This window comes from Linepithema humile, chromosome 5 (assembly GCF_040581485.1).
Source record: "Linepithema humile isolate Giens D197 chromosome 5, Lhum_UNIL_v1.0, whole genome shotgun sequence".
In the NCBI taxonomy this organism is placed as follows: Eukaryota; Metazoa; Arthropoda; class Insecta; order Hymenoptera; family Formicidae; genus Linepithema; species Linepithema humile.
In genome coordinates, this window is record NC_090132.1 from 3,054,691 (window position 1) to 3,079,208 (window position 24,518).

Consider the following 24,518-nt stretch of genomic DNA (forward strand, 5'->3'; position numbering starts at 1 on the left):
CCGGGAATGAAATTTACCAATAAAATAATAAACACGACAGGCGGCGGTCTTATCCGCGACGAAATCTGTAGTGCACGACGCTCGCACGACGACGATAATTACGATCGGGCACTATTATCCGCGCTCGTGTATTGGTAATTACGAAAGTTTCCTGCAACCGTTTAAACGCATTCGGAATATTCGAACACATGCACATCCGACATGCGCGCAGACTCTCACTCGATCTTTACGAACGGAGAAACTGTGCCTTGTAATGTGTAACGAAAGTCTTCGTCGGCTATCGCGCATTAATAACCTAAGGATAGCGCGAGCATTAACGTTAACAAATAAAAGCAATGTGGATGTAGCGATAAACGTAACTTTCGCAGACACGTTACAATCGCAGGCGAATGTTACTCGCGATAAAATCTAATTTTTTTTAATTGGATAATTACACAGTGGAATAATTGAAACAATTATTCCTGATCCGATTGTTTGTACTCAAAACTGCAAATAGTTGAATATTTCAATATTTCAAGTTCATCAAAATATAAATTTCATTCTCAAAATTTGAAAAAAAATTTTTATGTAGAGCAATTATATACATTTACGACAGGTGGTAACTGCAAAACTGGTTTTCATCTAATCATGCGAACTATGCAAATTATACAAATTGGATTGACAGTGCTATTTACACCGATAATGATCGGTAAACACCAACGCAATTACTGAAGAGTAAGACTGAAACATGTGAATTGTACTAAATGGGAAAATTCCTTACATCGTATGATTTTTCTGCTCAAGCGCATTCATTCGATGGTCGCGAATGGACGTGTCACGATCACCCGCTCAATGAGCGTATTTTCACGCATGATTTGTTAATCATTCGCAGGTGAAAGCATAACAAGTCCGGAGCGAGCAAGACGGAATATCCGCGTGAGACAACTGAGTAAGCCGCGTAAAAGCAGGCTCTCTGCATAATATCTCTGATTATTCGTGCAGGCATGATTTGCGTACATGTTTACGATGGAAACTAAAAAAAAATTGTGGTATTGTCGCCACAACGCCTCTCGTAAAACCAGTAGGTTATTTTCTACTTAAGGATTGAGCAGCGTGAGGTTGATCGTGATATTACAACATCGTGAGATCTGATTAGAGAGAGAGAGAGAGAGAGAGCGGAGGGGGAAAGGAGGGAAGGAAAGAGATTCATGACGTATCATATATCCGCGCAAAGATAAGGATCTGGTAAAGATCCACTGGGAACGCTTACTAACTGGAGTTAACTAACTGAAGCCATGTGTTAGCTTAGAACTTCTTAGAGAAGATTCGAAAGCGTAGAGAGAGAACTTGAATATACCGTTTGACTCGTCAACGGCTATTATAAATTGAGAAAGAAATGTAACAAATGCCTTATAGAAATATAATAATTTCTTGCCTAATGTAGAGATGTCAACGATTGTGACTGATGTTTCTGTAACGTAAGATTCTTTCTGAAATGTACTGAAGTTACCCTCTGGAAATGATTAAAAAACAATTACTTTGATATATAAAATCGAAATGGCATGCCTCTGACGCGAGCAAAACGTTCGCGTTCCGTTATATTCTCGATAGAAATCTTCGAAATTAGTATACGCTTCACGAGCATGCAGACGCCAGAGCAGCGCGGCGCGATAACATAATACCTGATTAATATTTATGAAATTTGCGGCTACTCCACTTTATGTGAAGTGTTTCGCGCTAAAAGATGCAGAACGCATACTTAATCTCGCGCGCGTAGAAAGCGAAGACGAGGCGGGAGCGTCGCGGAGAAAATCTCCTCCATAGCGAGGATGTCTCGCGACATTTACGCAGATTTCTGTCTCGCTCGTCGCGTGGCGTCGCGAAGACGATGTTCTTGTCGGCTCGCACAAATCGGTGCCACTTTCCGCTTCCGTGGCGAGGAAACGTCGCGCTCGCGCGCCACTTTTGCCTCTCCTCGAGAGTATCGGGCACTTCCAGTCTGCCGAACAAATGTTCAATCGATTATCGGGCGAGCGTCGTCGTTGCAGCCTCGCCTGCATCGCATTTATCGAGTAGCTGTCGAGTTCACGTCGCGGCGAATTTCTAAAGACTCAAGATCCGCGTTTCACTCCTTCCAGGCGTTATTATATTCTCTCGCGGTGACTGCGCGTTACGTTCGATGGCCGCATGTCAATCCTCAAGGCTTCATTTTCAATTAAGGCTCAGACGATCGATATTTATGATTAGTCTACTATAAGTAATGTCCTTCAAAATATAATGATAAAATAGTGGCTTATTCATCGATAAAGCTTAACTTGTCAAATAATATTTTCAATCTAAGAAGCTTTATAAATTGCCATTCGAAGGTATTAGTTAAAGAAACGTCAATTTATCACACATATTTCACTTTTTACTCATTTATTTTACTCTTAACTGTTAGCAAATAAGTAATGCAAATGCTTTTTTATATAATAAATTTTATATAATAAATTACAAATGTATATACGTGACTTTTTTTCTTCCGACTAGACATTTATAAAATTGAATTATGTCACATGCACAAGTGGTATATTCACACGCTGCATTGTGGAATTGCCATGCGTGGAGATCTGTGTTTTCAGGCATTGTGGCGCGTACAGCACTTTGATATTGCGTTACTTTCCAAGCGATTACCATTTGCGGGATAATCATAGTATTTTTCTTAAGTCAGAGTATTTTCTAATACTACACCTGCATGTAATTTCACGTAAATATTACACAAGCATTTACTCGGCGCAATCAGACTAATTACTTCTCGGTTACAAAGTTAATATTTAGCAGCGCTGTTAATTAACTCCACTGCGAACGCGATACAAATGCAGACGGTATTCTTCATTTCTCAACGGATCTTTTTCACATCTGTTGAAAACGTAGCATCTTGTTACGCCACAAATCAGATTCGTGTATTCTACGATTTGCCCGGAAGAACGAAAAGTCATGCTGAGACTTAATTAGTGTCAGCCGGAATTTACGTATTTATCAATTGTTCGATAATCAAACTAACTTCCTCATAATTTTATTACGGTTTCATCAGATTCTTTATCCATCAATTTGTCTCTTTTATTTCTCCCGCAAGTGTAATACGTGCTGTAACTAATGCAAAATTATTGGCAAAATATGCGTAACAATTTTTTTAGTGACGTTATCAACACATAGATTATCTCAAATTGTTATTGAATATTAATCACGCATGATCTTTCATGCGTGAAGACTCTGATAATACATAAGCCTCATTAGCATACTCTCTTGTTGTCTTTATTTGTTACATAATGTAACGCGGATATATATATATATATATATTGCAAAATATGTGCGCAATAAATTACGAAACAGAAATTAAGAAAAATTTTGATAACATTTTTTATTGCAAGCGCATAACGGATTTTGATTAATAATTAGTGAAGAAAAACGGTCGAACGGAATTTCAACATTGCATGTAAAATTGTTTCCGCGAAATTCTCCACGGTGGAGATATATTCTTGTGTATTTGTGTGTTTCTTCTCGCACATTTTTGTCCATTGGTCATTTGCAGAAATGAATAAATTGTTCACAGTTCATGCCTGTATTGACTAGAATTGCTGGTGTAATAGTTTTCTTTTTCTTTACTTTTCTTACGATTGCATAGCGAGTGATAAATATACATCGCAACTTCCCAATTTTCGCAATATACACAAACGGCAGATATCGATTCGGTGCATGGTTTTTCGCAGGCAGTTTTTTATCACGCATTGTGCAACGTCGAAGTATCGCACTAAAACTGTAACAATTCTAAACAGTGTTCTTTTTAGATATAATTATTTATTAAAGCGCGGAACGTTCTTAATAAGTATTATTAACGTAGAATGGAAACGATCGATTAATATCAGAAGCTAAGCCATCAAAATTTTAGCAAAGATTTAATCGAAGAATTTATCGTGCAGATCTTATTTTTATTTTACATATTTTGTTACAGATGTTATATTAAAAAATTGTTGAACTGAGGAACAATATTATCCACGCGTTTCTAAAGTTCAAATAATTTAAATCTTTCAATTATTAATTTTTTATGATTTAAAAGTTATTGTTGTTTGCTATGTATTTAATTAATTTTTTGCTGTATTTGCGATTGATAGATGAAGCTGGAATCTTATACAATTTCATCGTCTTTCAATTAATTATGTTAATCGATCAATCAATTAATTATGTCTTCAACTTACCTGCTACGTTCTTATCTCGAGCATATTGCGATAGATTATGTATGATCGATTTTCATGCCGAAACTCGACGGGCACTTTAATTACGTGGACTGTAACAATCTCCGCAATTAATAGGCGGTGCGAGTTAATGGTGCATGATAGGGTCTGTTCGGGTGTACACAGGTGCGGTTTGAATGTTTTGCCGTACCCAAGCAGCAAGTTTTGTGCAGTCATTATGTAGCGCTTAAGTGTAACGTTAAGTGTTCATGCATAAATACAGGCACAATGTACGGTATCGTAAAAATATACGAGCAGGTTTTCAGTGCGTGCGTAAAGTGTCTCGCAATCTTCCCGCATACTGTGACTAATACGACCGATGATAATTTACGTTCTTTAGGCACTTTCAAGTACATTTCAAAATATATTTTTATACTGAAATATTCATTATTTCGCGTTTGATCTGCCGTACGCAGTGCGAAAGAAAAGGATGCGTTATTTATTGATGCTTATTACGAAGCCAACAGCCGTAAACGTGCTGCAATGAATATTTCACGAGCGTTAAAAAGACATTCCAAACATGATGCAATGAATACAAAAACGGTAATTAATATTAAAACGTTATTTTTAACTCCAGATAAATAAAGCGTAATTATATTCAATAATCTAACAAACGAGTTGCTTATCAGCATATCAATTGATGATTCCGCGCGCGCAAATTTTATAAAATTGAACGAAAATAGAATTTATATACATAATCATACGCACGAATTTGCAAATATAAATGAAGAATGCTACAAGTGCTAATTTCGTAGAGATAAAATAATTGCATTAATTTACGAATATACGAAAAAAATCATTTTCGTGGCTAATAAAATATTCATTAATTATTATTATACATGAGATATATATATGTACATATATATGTATATATATGCCAGATCCAAGTGCGTTGCATCAGATTTTTCATGCTCTATCGATTGCATTCTTGCACGGACGTATACGCAAGACGTTGCGTGTGCGTCCATTAGGTTTGCACTTGACATAGATTTCAACTAGTTTTATTGGATAATACATTTCTCAGCAACACATAATAATGTTCATCATTTACATAATATTCGCCACTCCCATGCTTATCTTATCTTCACGAAAGATATTGAACTAATTTTGTTTGAACACACCCCGTGCATTCATTGCAATATCTTACCAAACAATAAATCTAAACAACTGTACTATTTTTATATTAATTTCTATACTATTTTTTAAGATTATAATAAGGATTATTATGATGAAGCAACAACAATTGATAATTCTATTAGAAATCGTAATCTATATAAATTGAGAGAAATATTATTTCAATGATCTGAACGTCATTGCGATTGTCACGACAAATATTGTTAGGACTAATCCGCTGTATCACGATAATAATCATCGAAATAATGCTCGCGTTTCGTAAGAATCCGGCAAGAAGCTATGTGAATAGAACGGTCAAATAAAATCACGTATAAGATAGCAGGAAAAAGTACAAATACGTTTCGTGTGTCTTTCTCGCGTGTCATTTGAGAACATTATTCCACGTTATTGTTGGAGTTGCAACAATGAATGGCGAAGTAACGCGCTCGTTTCGCAAGGGGGCAACGTGGGCTGATGTAAGGGGACACGCAAAGGGAATGAAGGCGATTTGCTAAGAGAACGACGAACTCGTCTATATAACTACTCGCGTTCAAGACAATATAAATTCGGCAGTCGTCAAGAGCGGAATGTCAAATTTATTTCAAAACTTTTTTAATAAAGATGAAGTACCGGCGAAAATGAGATATTTGCATGAACGTTGATGTCTCTATTCATTTTCGCTACAAGATCAGACATCTGCTATAAAATTTTCTCGTTTGTGTTATAAAATTAAGTATCACATTTTCTTATATATATAGTTCTAAGGGAGTGTATGAAAGATAAGCAAAATTAATCTTGGATAATTTTTTTTGAAGGTCTAAATTTGGCCGTAATTTTTTCAACAATATTGTATAATAAATTTAAAATAATAATTACGATTGCAAAGATAAAGTTATACGAATTTTGAATTTTAAACAAACTTTTGCTGAAAACTTTCAAGCTCTTCAACTTTTCACATTGTTTAGTCGCGAAGTTACTTACCAAATTTCAAGTAAACTTTCCGCTAGAAATTTAACAAGTTTGACTTGGTACATTTCGTGTCTACTTGTTGCAGTAACGTGTACACGCTTCTGTAGTCGTGCTAGACGATAAAATAACCATGTCAAGCGCGATTCAATGGAAGAGAAAATAGCGCTTTAAAGCACCGTCACGCAACGTAAAGAGGAAACGTCAACTACGCATGCGGCTTGCTAGTAGTTAGTAGTTAGAGTAATCAATCTTCTAAAGAGGCGGCGAGAATTATAATACACGTGACTTTATAATGGTGGATGAGCAATATTAGTTGCCCAGCTGCGCTATGATAAATTTAATGCAAACATATATATTTCTTCTTACATTAAAATAATATAAATAATTTATGAGCGAGCATTGCGATTCGGAACTGACATTTTAACGCATACGGTATTTTCTAACATATAATTTATAAAAGCTGATATAACCAGATAATAATAATTGCTTATAATTTATAACCGCCGACACGGACATGTCTACATAATGATATCGTTAAACTTCAACTTCAAAAGTCAACTTCAGCCGATCGCGGTATCAATTTTATTATATAATAGAATTAGTCAGGCGGACCCAGGAACATGACGCGACCTATATGACAACCAGAGCGTGCAACGTGCCGAAGCAGATATCGTTCCGTGTCCACCTCGCTGTGAAAGGAGCTGTAGTTGCGGTTTCCTGCAACAACACTTTCGCACTACGTTAAAAACCGTGATAATAAATGACGGTAAATCTCACTTTACGATGAAGAATTGGTGACGGATGATAATGTAATAAAAAATATGAATGGCAATTATCTCCAATGTAACTCGTAAAAAACGAGGTAGGAATGCATCCTTGTGCCGCTTGAAACCCGACCAACTTGGACCTAATTGGAGGCTGAATGTTATAGAAAAGTAGTGCAATGATATCGGCTTACCAATTATGATCGTAAATAAAGGACACACGAACGAAATGAGTTGTATAAATTTTATAATCAAACGTTTAAAGAAAATCAATGCGCATACAAAATTGCATCATGTTTGAGCAAAACATTTGATTCCAACAGGAAATATTTTTTGACCTATATTTTATCTGTATGTGCGATGGGAAAAGTTTACGCGATATAATTTGCGATATCCGCCTGTTTTTCGCAGAAAATAATTCTCACGCGATTGTCCCACGTTTTTACGCGCTGCGAGACGAAAAATCGATCGAGTATGACGACAAGGGTCGCATAGATCCAAGACGGAGCTGCAAGCAGCGTTTTGCAAATGCGCTGCCGGCACATCACGAACGCGAAACGGCGAAAAATACGTCAATGTCGAAACTGCACAGTCGACTCTGAAAGCCTGCCAAGACTTTGGACACTGATCTCAGCATGTCGATAGTTCTCTCTCCCGACATTCTCTCAGATGGCTAAGTGCCAGCTTTGGATCTACACGCCTATTGTGATTTTTGGAAAATATTATGAGCGACGTACACGATTGAAAAAATAAACAATAAGCAAAATTATAATTAAAAAATTAAAGTAATATGTTATTAGAAGTTTTTACACTTGAAAAACAAAGGTTTATTGATATTGCAGCTAAATGAAGTATATTAATTGATTACACAATATTTCATACGTGTGTTAATATAAATTCCGATGAATTAAATAAACTCAACAAATTAAATTTTAAATTTAAGTTTACGTTATACAATTTAAGTCAATTTAGATTTAAACCTGATTTGCCATAGCTTAGACCAGAACCCATGAGTGAAAGTACGCTGGTGTAGTACGCTGGTGCTTACCATCAAGGTGGAGTATTGATCTACGCGAATACGGCAAGGTTTTTACTCGTTTGCCAGTAGGTGACACTTGTTGTATGAGTTATTGAGCGATTTATGCTAATATTTATCTCCTGACAATAAATGTGTAATCGGACAACAATCTTATTAACATCATATTGAATTACATATTTTAATCGCCTTTGAACATATTATTCTACTCTACAATACGTATAATTTTAAATAATTTTAATTATTAAAGATGAAATATTAAATTTCATTCAATTACATAATATTATATAAATCCTGGATTTTATGACTCTTATAAGATTTAATAAAATAATTTGCACTGAGAGTATAAATACAGCAAAGGATATTTTACTCCATTCTATCTTTCAAATTAATTAGAATTTTAATGAAACTCTCTTATTAAAACTTTATAAAGTTATATAATATGCTTTATATCGTTTTCAAGGATTCTATGCGTCGGAAAAAAAGTTTGTAGCTTATTACTAGGGAAGACCACCAATTGTGAAGACCACACTGTTAGGTCGACGACATAAAATCACGTTAGCAGGTGAAACAACGAAGCCCATCTCGAGTTAGGCAGATAGTTCGAGGGTCGGTGGTCTTAAGTCCTTGACAGGATTACGGTAATTTTAGAAAATTTCCACGTGACGGGAGCTTCTAGCGCACCTCGTCACGTTGTCCACGTTATTACCGAACCCTCGCTGTAATCCACCACCCTTTGCGTCATTACTGTATCTCAAATGAGTCCGCGCAACATTGTTTTTTGTGAAGAAAGTTTGAATCAAATTACGCTGCGAATCAAATTAATGGCGTAAATTAAAGTGGCGCTCAAGTGTAGTGTCACACATGCTACACAATTGCAAACACATTGAGTTTTCAAAGCGCTGGGCTTTCTGCTTGAATTTCCGAAAACTCATCTCCCGATTTGTGCGATACGTTTGAATCCATTCAGTTTAACGACAAAAGCACAATACATCAATATTCAGGCTGTGATGCGTCGTCTGTTAGCGTCGCGACAATGTTAGGTAGTTTACTTTATATTTCACGACGTCACTCACAGGCACGAGCACGGGTATAAGATCTTTATCGTGTCTTTTCAGGACTCGCCCTGCCCTTGCGAAGCTGGGAAAATAAAGATTTGGTTCTTTCCTTTTTGCCGCGCCTTTTTCCATCGTCTCCGATTTTCGCGCGAAATCGAGTATTTGCAGATCATAGAACTGGGCGGCACGCAAATCCTGCCGAAGGTTTTCAAAGAGAGACCATTCGACGATATCTACGGTCGTCCGATACAAATTTCGTGTCTCAAATAAAAATTGTATCTATCTAAAATCACACAAGTAGTAAACATCAGCGTTAACGGTGACACATTTACCGAATATCAAGATCGCCGCAAAATGTAAATAAAGAGTGGACAACACGCAAATAAGCAGTATCGAATTTTTTGGTCTCATTTTAAGTGGAATGTCCGCCTGATAAAAAATGTGGAAAATAAAAAATTCATTTTACATATATTGTGATATTTAAATTGTATGAGTGAATGATACCGAATAAATGTATATGTATATTTCTCGTATTATCAAAGCAGCACAGATTTAATTATGATTGTTATTTAAAATATAAAGAGTAATTAAAATGTTATTTGAAATGCAAGATGAAAAACCGGTAATATATTACACGTCGTTCAATATTCATCATGAAAACAATTTCGTCATTTATTCGATTTTAGTTTCATAATTACCAGAATTCTTGTTTTGTTTATTATTTTCATCCGCGATGTAAAGTTGGCGAAAATGCATGCTCGTACCGCGAGTGATGCAAATGCAAATTTCCGTACCACTTTACGGATTCGTTTACAAGTCTTGTGTATAAGTAGACTACTTTGCAGATTGAGGAGCGGAACACTTGCCATCTTTGTTTCAACTACGTAATAAAATTTCTTTATGCAATCTAGCTTAATTGAATATTCAGAAAGCCAATTCGCTTGAGGAAGCACGAAGATGTAAGCGAGTTATCGCAAATGTGTAAAATCTCTGAATAAATATACGCGAGCTTGGCTAGTCTTCTGTTGTGACGCTTAATGTATTAAAAGAAAAGAATCTTGTTAGGATATTGAAGAGAGAACATGAGATTTCAAGGAAGTAAGATTTTTATCCGTTCACAACATTAATATAAATCGGCGACTGTAAGTTAAACTGTATCATTTTTTCCACATTTTACATTAATTACTCTGAATACAAAATTCAAGTTTGCGATCAGGAAGATTTACGTGGGAAGGATAAATAGATCAGGAAGTTAAGAGGAAGAATCGATTTTTATTCTCAAAAATGTAATTTTCGTCAAAAGTTTGTCCTCCTCCTCTCATATCAGACGTGTCATAAAAAAAAACATGACGTTTCTTCGTTAGATGTTTCGCGTAAAGCACCCTTTTCAAGTACGAGGGCTCGCGGGATTCCGAGCGGCGGTAATAAACTTTTATTCGCGAACTCAGCCAACGAAGCACTCGTAAAATAGTAATTTCCGAGCAACGCCTTAACGCGGAGTCCATTTTTTTTCGCGATGCTATAAGGGTACCTGGCATTTGCATCCAAGCTTGCCGCGCGCATTAAATTCCGTACGCAGAAGTAGTTTCCCTTTGTTTGCGTACGCTCGCAACATGCTACTGGCAGGTTTTCTACTCGACGATAAATTACATTCCGCAGACAGCTGCATAAATCTATGATCCTTGCGGCATTTGTGCCGCGGCGCGTGCAGCACGCTTTATGAAAATTTCTTTCGCCGTTTTATGTATATATGTACAATCGATACGAGCGGCTATCACAATATTTCTCGTCTCTCACATATTTGTAAATATAAAATTTTCGATACAAATGATGAAGTGTAAATTGGTTTTATCGAACATAATATTGTGACGTGAAAATAACATATAACAATTTTTAATTGCAATAAAAGATTTCTCAATGTATCATAATCGCGAGCAGTTATAAGAGACTAAAAAACTGAAGGCGTATTAATATAATGAAACATCAGTTAGTATATATAAATGTATACCTTGTTCAAAAAACCGATATTTCGCTGCAAATCTGTCGCGGAAATGAATCCACCGGTACTCCCGCGGTATATCAAGTCTTTACTAATTTACGGTCGGCACGAGCGTTCGCATCACGCCGATGTTACATCGATCGGGGAGGGAAAAAATTTACGATGGCAATTAGCGCGGCAATGTCTTGCAAGCAGTTAGCTGATTTTTATTAGCCATTATCGTAGTTCCAGCAACGTGGCCTCCGCGGTTCTCCCCTTCGCCGCGGCCGAATTTTTACTGCCAACGGTGTCCACGGTATTACGTCCTTCCGTTTTTACGACGGCGCGTGTGCCAGCAGGACGCTGCAGTTCTATGCGAAAAAAGAGGGTACCTGCGGTGACGCACGGGGCGAAACAATTAGTCGTAAATGTTCTTGGAACGTCGTATTACGAGGGAGATGGCGCGGCAGCTTTTATCGTTGATGCATCGTTTCGCTTTGATGGCAGCGCGCGTCGCGCGGCCACTCTCGTTTAGCACAAGAAAGAAAATTACGGGTGTGCCGAAATGACACGTGAACGGATCCCGCATGTGCGGTGACGGTTGACCCACCTATTGCGCGCCACAGCGATAAATGTCCATGACATAATTTGTTTCTCGGCAATTTTATTAGGAGCGGTGTATGTAATTTTCGCAAACAATTGATTATGTGATAAAAAATATCGCCGTAATTAGATACGCATGCGGTATTATTTGTCACGCGAGAAATTACTTCGCCAAATATACTTAAAAGCTTCGAATGCATAAAATTTGAAGTATTTCGCAGACTCGGGCTGAAGCTTTTCACTCGCAGGTGCACCATAAATATTACAATAGTTCGCAGTCTAGAGAAGTCTGTTATAAATGTAAATTTCGCAAGGAGAAGTCAGTTCCGTCATAACGATTTTTCCTCATTCCTTCGTAAATTCAGCTTGTCATCCAGGTGATGGCGGACCCGCAGTCGGAGGGCGCCGCCGAGATGCGAAAATAATTCCTCTCCAGACGGTCGTTACGCTGTCGTTAACCCATTAACGCATCGATCAAAGCCGAACAAAGAGAGACGTTACATCGACGAGACGTTGCTGTATCGCGAAGCAACCAATTTTTATCCGAATCTTATCTTGTTTTTTATTATTCGAAGGAGAGAAAGAGAGAAAATGCCCTCGGAAACAAAGAATAATCGTAAAATAGACCGTAAAGGTATTGCAGATAAAATACTGCTGCAACCGTTATATTCTTGGCTTATGTACTCGCAACACTGTAAATACAGACATTGTTCACTGATGCATACATTTAAGAAAAATACGACTTTTCCTGAAAATATTTTCGTTGCTTTTGATCCGTGTAACATTATATTGGTAAAAGAATTTTCTTGTTTTTGTACGGTAGAATTTCATATAGAATCTTTCATCTCTCTCTTGCTTGCAATAATAAAAATAAATAATAAAATAAAAACTTTTTACATATTTTATACAAATAAAATGGATGCTCACAGATGGATGCGTCTCATTTGTCAGATGTCGTCGGTACCATACGCGTGCATTCTGCTCGATAATCCACGATGCCGTTGCCGAAGATATTAATAAATAGTCTCCCTAAGGACGTATTTTCTTTTGCTTTCCGCCCTCCGGCGAGGATGTTTATTATTGTTTGTCTATGCGGGGAGTCCCGACGCTACCGGCAAGAGCAGGAAGAGGGACATTTCCCTAGAAGCCGCGCGAGCAATTATTCTCACAGTTTTCCTGACCGTGGCACGGGGCGGTGACGCGATTTACGGTTTCGTAAGGCAATGTAATAACCTATCTAAGCCTTCTCGCGAAGGTCCTAATCCCGAGTTACGAGGACCCGGGAACGATTTAGTCAATCGTACCGCCATAATGATATCGTAATATCGCGCTGCGCCACGACGAGGAGCGTTGCGAGATACGGCGTTAAGCTAATAATAAATGAGTTTGTTGTTAGGAAAGACGCTCGCGTAATCGCTTTCGTCCGTTTATCGTGGCGATGAGTTAAGGGTTGCTTCTACTTTGGGACGCAAATGTGCTCGTACCTGTAAGGGCCGAGAGACTTTGCTTGCTTAAATTATACTATTAATCATTTTTAATCCCTCGTCCTCAATATTTATGAATTTAAATGTTTTTCACACACTGTGTTTCTGATAAAAAGATTAATTTAAATACCTTTTGATAAAATAAAGTTTCAGCGAAACACAGACTGTGAACACTCAAAAAAATATTTCGCTGATGTAGTTAGATTTCTAGATATCGCAACAAGAATGTATCGCTATTTTTCGTATCTGTGAAAACATTGTTTGTCACATATAGAATTTATAGCAGTAATGTTCTAGCAATAGCTTCTGAAAAATTTAGGTACCATTGCTAAATGTTATTCATTGCATGATCTAACACGTGATTGATCTTATATAGATAGGCGCTTTAGAGAAACTTTCTTTTTAAAGTTCACAAACAATACAGATATATATTCTGTTTCTGTCATCTAAACTGATTAAGTAATTACATATGCAATATCACAACAGTTGCTAATCATTTATCTGTTTTAGTTAATTTTTTACACCTAGAAAATTTTAGCTATTATTGCAAGATCATTTTTTTGAGTGAATGGAAGGAGTTCCTTATGATACGCTAAATCTATATATAAAATAGTTTTACAATATTCTATAAAATATTTACGATATCTCTCATTAGCTTGGAGATAAAATTAAAATGCAACCTATGCAGAATAGCGCAATGAGTAAAATTGCGAATTAACACAATTTTCATAGAAGTTTGCACCGATTTGAATTCATACTGTTTTCGCAAAGCAGTATTATTCTGCTCATCTGATAAAATTTAAAGAGACGCTCATTGCTGGCAGAAGACAAAAAGTAGTCAGATATGTAATTGTTGTCATCAAATTGTTAATATTTCAAAAAGATAAAGAAGCCGGAAATCTGCAAAAGGGAAAGAGGCTAAGATTGCGAGCGATCTTTATATTTCTCGTTACGGTCTTTATAAGACAAGTCATAAAGATAATTATCGCTTGTCGCAGGACGGTAACGAGCTCTCTCGCTCGTGCTATCGTCGTTAACGTCAATCCTCGAAGCGGGCGCGCATAAGGGCGTGCGAGTTTCTGTAAAAACGGTCAGGAAGGGTGCGAGAACATCGTTCTGACGTTTCATTTCGTTGCGCGGGAGATTAACGATTCGGAAAGATAATTCATTCGTTCGACTGGTTCGACGCAAAAAGCGCTCCGCGTTGTCCCGCTTGAAACGAACCGATATCAATTCGCTTGCAACCCCACGCCGCGTTCGCGCACGCCTCTCTCTCTTTCTCTCTCTCTTCTGTCTTGGAATCGAAAGAGGAATAAAGACAAGCGGGAGGAAGAGGAGACAAAAGAGGGACGGAGAGAGAGAGAGAGAGAGAGAGAGAGAGAGAGAGAGAGAGAGAAAGATGGAGGGCGAAACGCGCGGCATTCTCTGCACCGAACAAACGGCGTCGTTGAATGTGGGAAAAAAGGAGAGCAAACTTAATTCGCGACACAAATGGCGGCGTAGATTTACGGCTGAAATTGTCTCCAAATCCCAGGTGAGTCCAGAAATAATCCCAGTGACTCTGCCGGCGCGCGATCGACGACCGATCATAACGGCGAGGAAAGCGCTCGCTCGACGCGCGCGAAGTAGTGCCACGTAGTCATTCGTATTCGCGAATAGCCCCGGTCCCACAGAAAGGCTACTAACGACTTCACGACGTAGGTGGTCGACACGGGTCTCTAATGTGATCCCGCGCAAAAATACTCCTTCGCTTTCTTGCACTCATTTGTATGCGCGAGCATTTCTTTCGGATTGATATTTGACCGTGCACGTTCGCGCGAAATTAGTCACGCCGTTCGTGCGGCGATTATCTTGTTCTCTCCGCTTCCTTACGCCTTTTTACGTCAAATGAATTAATCAGTGTTACTTTTGAATACTGCAATTGAAAAAATGACAAAAAAAAATACATTTTTCATCACATTTATCCTAACGTAACATCGCAATTTACATCAGATTTCGTTTTTTGATACACTTCATTTACAAAATTCTATTTCGCCGGCAACCAGCGAATTCATACAGTTATTTTGCGTTAATTTTATTTGTTTCCCTTTCGCATGTTATTTGCTTTATGCCCGCGCAGTTATCGCTGAATTTATGAGGGCTGATGCTTTTATATCGATTTCCCGTCCGCGAAGCCGCAGCGCCGAATCACTGAAACACTCAAATCATATCAATATCCTTTTCTCGGCGTCGTAGTTTATGCGCGAAGAGAAATCGAGCCGCACGCCTCAGAAGCAATTCTAGCTGTCCTAATGGTATGTATTATTCACATCGATGAACCGAATCGAATCGGAATTCGAAGTCCACCTATGGTGCCATTTCTTTCCACCCCGGTGCGTCTCGCGATCTCCGGTGGTTGTAAAAAATTCTCACCCTCTCCGGCTCACACTCGCTATGGAAAAACTTTTATCGTACAGAAAACGCAATTTCTCGCATATTATATATATATATATATACACATCAATGTCAATACTCATCGTAAACTAAAGTCAGCGATCAATTTCCTCGTAATATTTTCCCATCGCAAGAGAGATCAAAAATTAAGATAACGCTCGTCCTCACAAATTTATTCCATTACGGTATTCCTGTTATTCCATTACAGCCACTCCGTTATTTCATTACGGCCATTACAGTATTTCTCTCCGCGCGCTTTTATTTTCAGTAATAAGCTAATGAAAAAATTTTCAATCTGTTACTAAGCGAGCGCAATGTAATCCCCTCTCTCTTTAATAATACCAGGCTTAAGGGACCGCACTTCCGAGCGGCGAGACGTCGAGATATCAGCATGAGTCGCGCCATAATAATTCCAGAACGGAGTGCGACGGGACGCGCGCATCGCTCCGCAGGCCACCGCGGCGCTGAGAGGCGAGAGAGAGAAAGAGAGAGAGAGAAAGCGCAGACTTTGTTCTCGACGGTGACAAACGCCTGGCAAACATCGCGGCGCGCACGGGGCGCGGACGAGGTCGGCGGCGGCGCTGCCGATGGGGGGATGCTGAGGGATCGGGGAAACGGCGGCAGCGACGGCGGGGGTGGGTGGGTGGGCGGCGGGCGGACGGGGAGGATTGCGTTCCGTCCGACGGCCACGGCCACGACCCACGACCGCGGGGGCTACGGCCGGCCCGGGCGAGACATTGAACTCGTTGCACGGGGGAGGACGGGCAACGAGCATCGATTCGTCTGCTCCAGAAACGAAAGCTCGAGGGGAGGCTTCGCCGCCGCACCCCACCGCCCACCGCCCGCCGCCGCCCGGCCGTTCGCTCACCTTCCATCCCCTACGAGCGAGAACCGAGCTCTATCTACGGTCGTAGCGGGGGTGAAAGCGAGCGCTTCACGGCCGCGCTCTCCGCGTTCGGGATGTGATACCGACGAGACAGCGTGACACGCTCGTTCGTGCGATCGGTACTGCGACACGTGTTCGAAATTGGTCACCGAATTTGCTCCACGAAAACAGGAAGGTCAGACGGTGCACTCGTGTTTAGATAAGAAGCAAAACTAACGCAATCGGTAACTGTTGATTGATTGAAAAAATATAATTGTGTGTAAAGTGTGACTTCTATATCTTCGTTTGCGAGGTTAATTGTTGCGTATAATTATCAAATTAAAAGAACTATTTTTGTTGTTTTCTTTTTACACAAATGGAATAATACACCAAGTATTTTACAATTACGGGTTTTCTCTTACTTACGGGTTTCTTACGTCTCTTGCCTGTTTTCTTTCTTGTGATTGAAAAGGGCGACAGACAAAAATAAAAATGCGCGTTTCTTTGGAAACGCGAGAGCTTCCTAACAAGTGGGGCGTCCTTATCCAGTCCATCTTATCGGACGCAGGCGATTTAGTCGCGGTTATGCTAAGGGATATTTACATAAACACTAGCGGAAAGCCGACATTATCCCTGCGTAAACAATAAATAAGTCCGATCCACCGCGGTGATCTCGGGCGCGGAGTCAGACCCGAGCGATATTGTGAGCCACGTTTTCTCGTTACCGTATGGCCCGTATCTCTCGCCCTTTTAGGAGAAAACCACCACCTACATAAACGTTATGGTCTTAAGGGGCTGGCAACCCCTCTTGTACAATGTAGAATTCCCGAAATGTGCCGTCTTTTAGCGCGATAAGCCGTAGGTCAGGATAAGGTTTCTTACGACCGCGCTTTTGTCAGATTGATCATATATTAATCCTTTCGATACGAGGGGCGATACGCACGCTGCCTCGCCCTTGTCGCGAAAGTTCCACACTATTAACAAAAAAAAAATATATTTATAGCGGATTTACTTTAAAAATATCAAATTGAATAAAGTATATAAATTTAAATCAGTTTTTTTAAATCTTTTTTAACTCTTTCTCATCGCAATCAAAAATATTACAAAAATTTATAAGAATTTCCTTTGTGTCTCGGCGAGTTTACTCTCCGCGCATTGTCACAAAATAACAATTGACGGATATCAGCTGAAATGGTCGACTATCAATAAAAGTCCCGCTTCTGTGCTCAGCAGGGCAATCACAGTAACGAAAGATCAGAGGAACCGCGAAATTTCACTCGTCACGAGTCGGTAATCTTATTGAACGATCGTACTGTGATACTGCCGTCGATTACGACAGAAGTGGTTTCTGTACAAAGCAAGCCTGGATGCGGCACTTTCAATTCGATGAAATATAAATTTTCTGAGAGCACGAGAGTAAAAGAGAGAGAGAAAGAGAGAAAGCGATCGCAGCAAGTGGGTACCGCGCGCACCAGCGGAAAGGGATGAAGATATTGCGGCCATGTCCCTCCATCTGCGTCACGTATCTCAGGGGGATGTGGTGTTCGGCGATATAAAGAAACGCTTCGGGGATCACCGCTTAGAGGGGTGACTGGCGTTACCGTTACAACGTCTTCGACCACCCATGGGAGATGACCAGGAGACTTCTTGCACGCACCATCGACGTCCATCGATGTCCAGTCACGCGGGAATTTCGTTACAAACCATCCCGATAATCATTTATGTGAAGCAGAAATGGAAACAGAACCCCTCTATCTTTGCAACCGCGCGCCGATACAGGCCGACGGTTTCGCTGGCCGGTAGAAATTGCTGAGACATCTGACCGAATGATGTTTTAGCGTAAAAAATTGATCCGGGGTGTCCCCACAAATGATAATAAAGTACAGGGACGGGTTTCAACCTTGCTCTTTTTTTTATTTATTTATATTCAGATCCCTCGCAAGGATAATAAAATAATAACGTTAAAGAGTTTTGCACAAATTTTAATTTTAACTTTTAATATTTTGCGCAGCGAAAGGAATACCCGATGTTGTTAATTGTTATTATTTTCTAACGAGCTGCAGGTGACTTTCCGTTATAGTAGCATCTTATTCTACATAATGTATTTTACAGTTATAAATATTCTATATTTAAAGTAAAATTACAATACGTGTATGAAAAGTGTATATGCTAATATATATTATAATTTATATCATATATAATTTCTTATCCGCGTACGTCCCTCGGAATAATAATAAATGCGACGTGTACGGGGAATTGATATAATAAATCTAAATTATATTTCCCGACACGCCAATCCTTTGTCGTAACATATGAAAATATATGGAAAAGCATAAAACACCGAAATACCACGCGTATCCCACCTGTAAAATTACTTTAAGTACCTCGACCTGAATTTATGGATTTATATAACATCCTCGCATCAACCGAACATCGGGGAGCTCATAAACGCCTCGGCTTCGAGCCCGAGAGGGGCTTTATTAATGCAAACTCTTGTTACCCATGTAAAGTCGTAAAGCGTAAGGCTTCTACACCTACGCACCGCCCCGCGTCGTAACGATCAATACCTTCGGCTTTACAATCGCTAGACACCCTATAATATGGGAGGATCGCGGTATTTCGTCATTGTGTACCACATTGTCATATTTCCTTAATTCCCTCATTTACGACCATAAATCGTGATAAATCTACTTGTTACAACAAACTGAGGGAATCCCCCGCTTTTCTTCTTTTTCTCTCTCTCTCTCTCTGATCTTCTATGCATGATTAATCGGCTTAGCTCTCCCGTGATTCACATTCTATACTTATAGACTTGTCGACTCATGCATTTTATTTATCCAAAACTCAGATGATGTAATTTTACAATATACAAAATTTTTAAAGATTCTAATAGAAATATAGTCATTAAAATGATTGAAATAACTATTTAATTTAATTAATATTACATAAATAATAATAATTGAGAAGTTTTACATACAAAATTACCATATAATAATCGAAAAGATCGAAAATACATATCAGAATATATTTTCTTCTTTCTCGCTATACCGAAAATAGATTAAAAAATTCGCAATCGGGTCCATTTTCGAACCCACAGGGAAGCACCGCGTCGCAATGCCTGCTGATAAGGAAAATGTAATGCATACGATGTAATGCATATCTACGATCGAGCGAACTTCCGTCCGCCTTCGTCGAGTCGTCGTTCGGCGACCTCCCTTACGAATCACCCCTTCGCCGCGAACCCCATCCTGTATGGCGACAGTGTACCGCCAAAAGTTCCGCACGCTAAATCCTGAGGAGCCCCTGCCGTGCGAGCTCGAAGACATTCATCCACAGGCCTTCCATCGACTGTTTCCGTACTGCGCCTCCACCGGATGTTTCTCTGAGCGGTTATCGATCATGGGCAATAAGACCTAAAGGGTGTCCCATACCGCGGCACTCTGTAATCTGGTGCCTTACATATGAGTTTCATCCCCGATGACAGTTTTTCGTTCGTACATTCACTTTGTTACCATAAATTATATTATAGATACACAAAATATTATGATCGGTGCGCGATTACGCTATAATAATTTATATGTATATCTACAAAATAAGATACACTATATTTATGGTGAATATAATCACATAACAGATAAACCTCATGACATATTTATATAATTAATGTAAGAGACATTGATTGTATCTGACAAAATTGCATTCTATTATTATTTCAAGTTATATTTTTGTATTAATTTATAATGTATCAGCAAAAATATCTTTTTATATAAGAATAATATAACTGAAAAATGCAAACCTTCGCGAAATTATTCAGTAAAATTCTGAAACGGCGAATCTACCCGAAATGGCGGCTATGAAGCTCATTCTCGTTTCTTCTCCTGCCTCTTCCGATCGTAAACCGTGGAAGCAAAGTAGCTTGCTATATACTCAAATGCTATGGGAGAGGAAGCGAGGGTAGCAAAACGGCTGCTGTAATAAAATGTGTAACATTAATGAGGTAGTAAAAGTAAATCCAGCGCTATCGTCAGCTCGGCTACTAGACAGTATAGATCGATATCTACCGTCAAATATAAATATACTGAGTATATCAAACGCCCTTTTCCCGATTCTAAATTTTTAATTATTAAATGTAGTTTTACTCTCCAGCAAAAAATTAAATAAATAAAATTAAAAATTAGGAAAGTTCTGCATAAAACACGTTGTACGAAAAACATTATCAGAATGTAATAATGCGATGTTTGCATATTTTATTATTTTATGTTTTATAAAATATATAATTTAAACATTGCAGATCCCACCGTATCATACCGGAAAACTATAGCGGAACCTACATATGTCGAGTTAGATTCTCATGCGTCCTGCGACCGCCAGTAGAAGATTGAAACTGCGAGCGCGTAAATCCAATTTCTTTGTAGCGCACGGTTCGAATTCGAATCTGTTCTCCGGAAAGTTATTTTCTCCCCGTGGCAAGTTTGAGAATAAAGTTGTCAGAACGTTTCGTGAATAAAACCCCGTGCCCGCTTTTCCACGACGTTCCGCCACGTGGTGGCGTTCGCAAAAAGCGATCATGCATAGTCAATTATCCGACGTTAATAATTTCACGTGAATATTATCCGCTTGATTAAATTTTATTCGAGGTTTCTTTAAAAGTCAGATGAAGTTCAGGACGAAACTTTGTAGCGCGAGGAGCAAAATGAATGAAGAATTGTAAATTAATATCGCGCTCACGATTACAAAGTGCACGGATTTTATCAAATTTTTACAATGTTATTTGAATATTTCGAATGATCTTTAGAATTATTGCACTTGCAGGGAAAAGTCCAATTCCGCACTGACTCGACCTCCCGATGCTTTTTCTAACCCCGAACGTAATTTTAATGCGATTTCGGCGTGTGAATAATTCATGAAGTCGGAAAAGTAGGAGGCACATGCATTTTCATGCAAATTGTTTGATGATCTTAGGCGCGGGCGGCGTGACTCACACTCTCAACGTAGCGTGAGTATTTCTCTAGATCCTAAGTGTTCGACTCTTTCTCGATCTTCCCTACTGCGCGGAGTAATTAAATCCGACTGCGTGACTGGCGATAAACCACGACTACCTGCCGTAAATCCGACAAAAGTATTCCCTCATTCTCTCGTTCGCGACGTGAAGCCTTCTGGTACACTCTGCGGAGGTACCAGGTACTGCAGTGACGCATGTCCAGTCGATATCCTCCCGATTTAACTTTCAGGCTGACATGGCGAAAGTGCAAATTGAAACTGGATAGTAATTTCGAGTGCAGACATATTGCAGTTTAACGCTGAGTCATACGCGCCCTCGGCAAACATAAATTCTCGTCGTTTTTTTTTTTTTATTTGATCATTAGAAACGGTTATTTATGAGAAAATGCAAAGTTTATAAATCATTGCACCTGTGTTCAGCGTTTTTCTATTCTTAAAGTTATTTATAATCCGTAAAAAATTCCGTATCATGCATATTACCAGTGCAGCTATCGCTCCGAATTTTAAGAAGTTTTAGAATTTCAAGTAAAGTTATATATTATTGCAAGATAAATCTGGCCCTTTTCAATAGTCAATAATAATCGGTTTAGTTATTAATGGACTGTTATACGCGCTTCGAGTGAATTTCCATTAAATCGCTACTTGCGAGGAGGTGAGAGAGAGGGTCAAGATACTCAGAGCTAATAACGGATTCCGCTGTTTCGGTGACGTGAGGTAATTAGCGGGCGCAATTAATTCTACAGCGGTTAGGGATTGCCCGTGGCGCAGCGTAAAGGGCGAGAGTGCGGTTTGCAACGGGTATACCCGATGCAATCCGTCTGGTTACTTGATGTTTTAATGTCTGTTTACCTGAACCAACCCATCATGATCACGCTTCTTACTAGTCCGTTCATTTGGCGAAGCGTTTAATCACAGACAGCTAGATACATTATGCACTTTGACGGATAGCCACGTTAATGGAGATTACAATAGATTATAGCTCTTGCACGGTGAACGGAAAATAATTCATCTGCGGAGATGGCAACAGTTTTAATATTATTTAACATATTTAAGTAATTTTATATTTTAATAAATAATTTTTAATCATTTTTACACTTAAACTTCTAGCAATACAAGTGAAGATCAAATGGAATTTTTACATCGCTATTTTTACATCACATTCAAAACTGAGGCTTTATATTATAATGCTTTTTACATTTTACTTTGCACTATTTTATACATATTTACGTCTTGCACGCATATTCCTTTTATGGAGTGCCAAAACAATTATGCTACTATATAAAGGAAATACCACTTAGATTTGATAAAACATAAGTTACGCATAAAGTGGCACTCTTTCAACAAGAACGTCGTCTCTCGTTCTACGCTAAATCAATCATCTGCCGGATTTCCATACCCTTTTTCTCATTTGTTTGCCCGAGAATTATCGCCGAGCAAAGGCAGATCGTAAGGCGGCTTTTACCTCGCAGTTCTCTTTCGTATGTTTGCCTTACGGTAATTCAGCCATGTTTACCCAGACGAAGCGAATCTCGGAAAGTAAGCACCGAATTGTTGCGTAGATGTGAACATATGTATTACTCTGCGTGTTTGAATTTAGTTTTTTACCGGAGGATACTGCTCATCTCTTGCAATTAATAGAATTATCTTAATTGATATGACGTGTGTTACATTATAACAGAGTGTTTCGTGCGTCTCGATGCATTAGTATTGTATGTGAAATTGAAAAGCGCTGTTATTTGACGGGACTCATGACATTTCCGAGTATAACGAGAGAAGAGCTTCGGTCAAACAAAATATATACATATATACGTTCGCTGTGTTGTTCAGCATCCCTGAAAAAAAGAAGAAAATGAATAGAAAAAGGGGATCGCCGCGCCGCAATTTGAAATTCAAACCCCTGTCTGTCCGTTTCATCCTCGCCAGAAGTTTCGTAGGGTGTATCGGGTTAGAGAGATTGAAAGCGCGGGATATACGCTAAAATTTCATTGTTTCCAGGCCAAGGTTACGGCTCTCTGGCACCGAGAATGCATGAATTGTGAAAGCCAGCTTGGCGCTTTGTGAGCCCATTGCAATACGAGGAAATTTGTTCGCGGCGAAAATTATTTGCGTTGAAAATAATTATTTTCCTTCTCGTTCAAATGTAGCGATTTAAATGGGCAACGACAACGATTGATCGGTTCGTGAAAAATGTCGAAAATAATATGAGGTGTGACTTGAGATAATTTATTATCTTTTTTTTAGAATCTACTTTCTGTTGAATCGGGCACATCGATAAATCACATTCGGCAATGTCAGAAGTATAAAATAGTGCCCAACATATCTACGCTCGTCGATTGCACTGTAGCATTTTTCATGCTTTTGGAAGAATCCGACGATGAAATTCGATTAGCAAACTGACCGACGTGCGAGGGATCATTAATCCCAGCTCGAAGGATCACTCGGGGCGCGTCGACAGGACGGTCGTCCGTAAGACAAATTGCTCGCACCCCGCTTTCGACGGATGCACCTTTCACGGAGATCGTAAAAAAAGAAAATAAATAAAGAGAGAGAGAGAGAGAGAGAGAGAGAGAGAGAGAGAGAGAGAGAGAGAAAAAACCAGACAGCACTTTGAGTCTCGTTCAAATGACTCGCCGAATCTACATTATAGAAGTGACACGGGAGTGAGCGAAATTTTTTATCGACTGTATGCCCTTTTTCCATCAAAGTTATCCAATCCCCGCTCGCGGCACGGCGGGGTGAAAAGTACACGGACCGACGAACACACGACCTAGCGATACCCGAATATTTTTATACGCGGAAATGTTTCTCGACGTATAGTTAGAAAAATGCGCAGCCCCTCGCATGCACACGCGCTCAATCAATGTCTCTTACCCCCGTTTCGTTTTCGTTTTCGGAACATTTCAATGGAAGTTTGTCTCGGAGAGGTCGGACACACGCGCGCCGAGTAGCTACGTACCTGAGCTC

The 24,518-nt window shown here is 39.2% G+C and overlaps 1 long non-coding RNA gene across 1 annotated transcript in view; it reads left to right on the forward strand.

Annotated features, from left to right (window-relative positions):
* Positions 1-24,518, forward strand: part of LOC137000135 (uncharacterized) — a 240,351-nt gene that overhangs the window by 55,556 nt on the left and 160,277 nt on the right. The window lies entirely within an intron of this gene.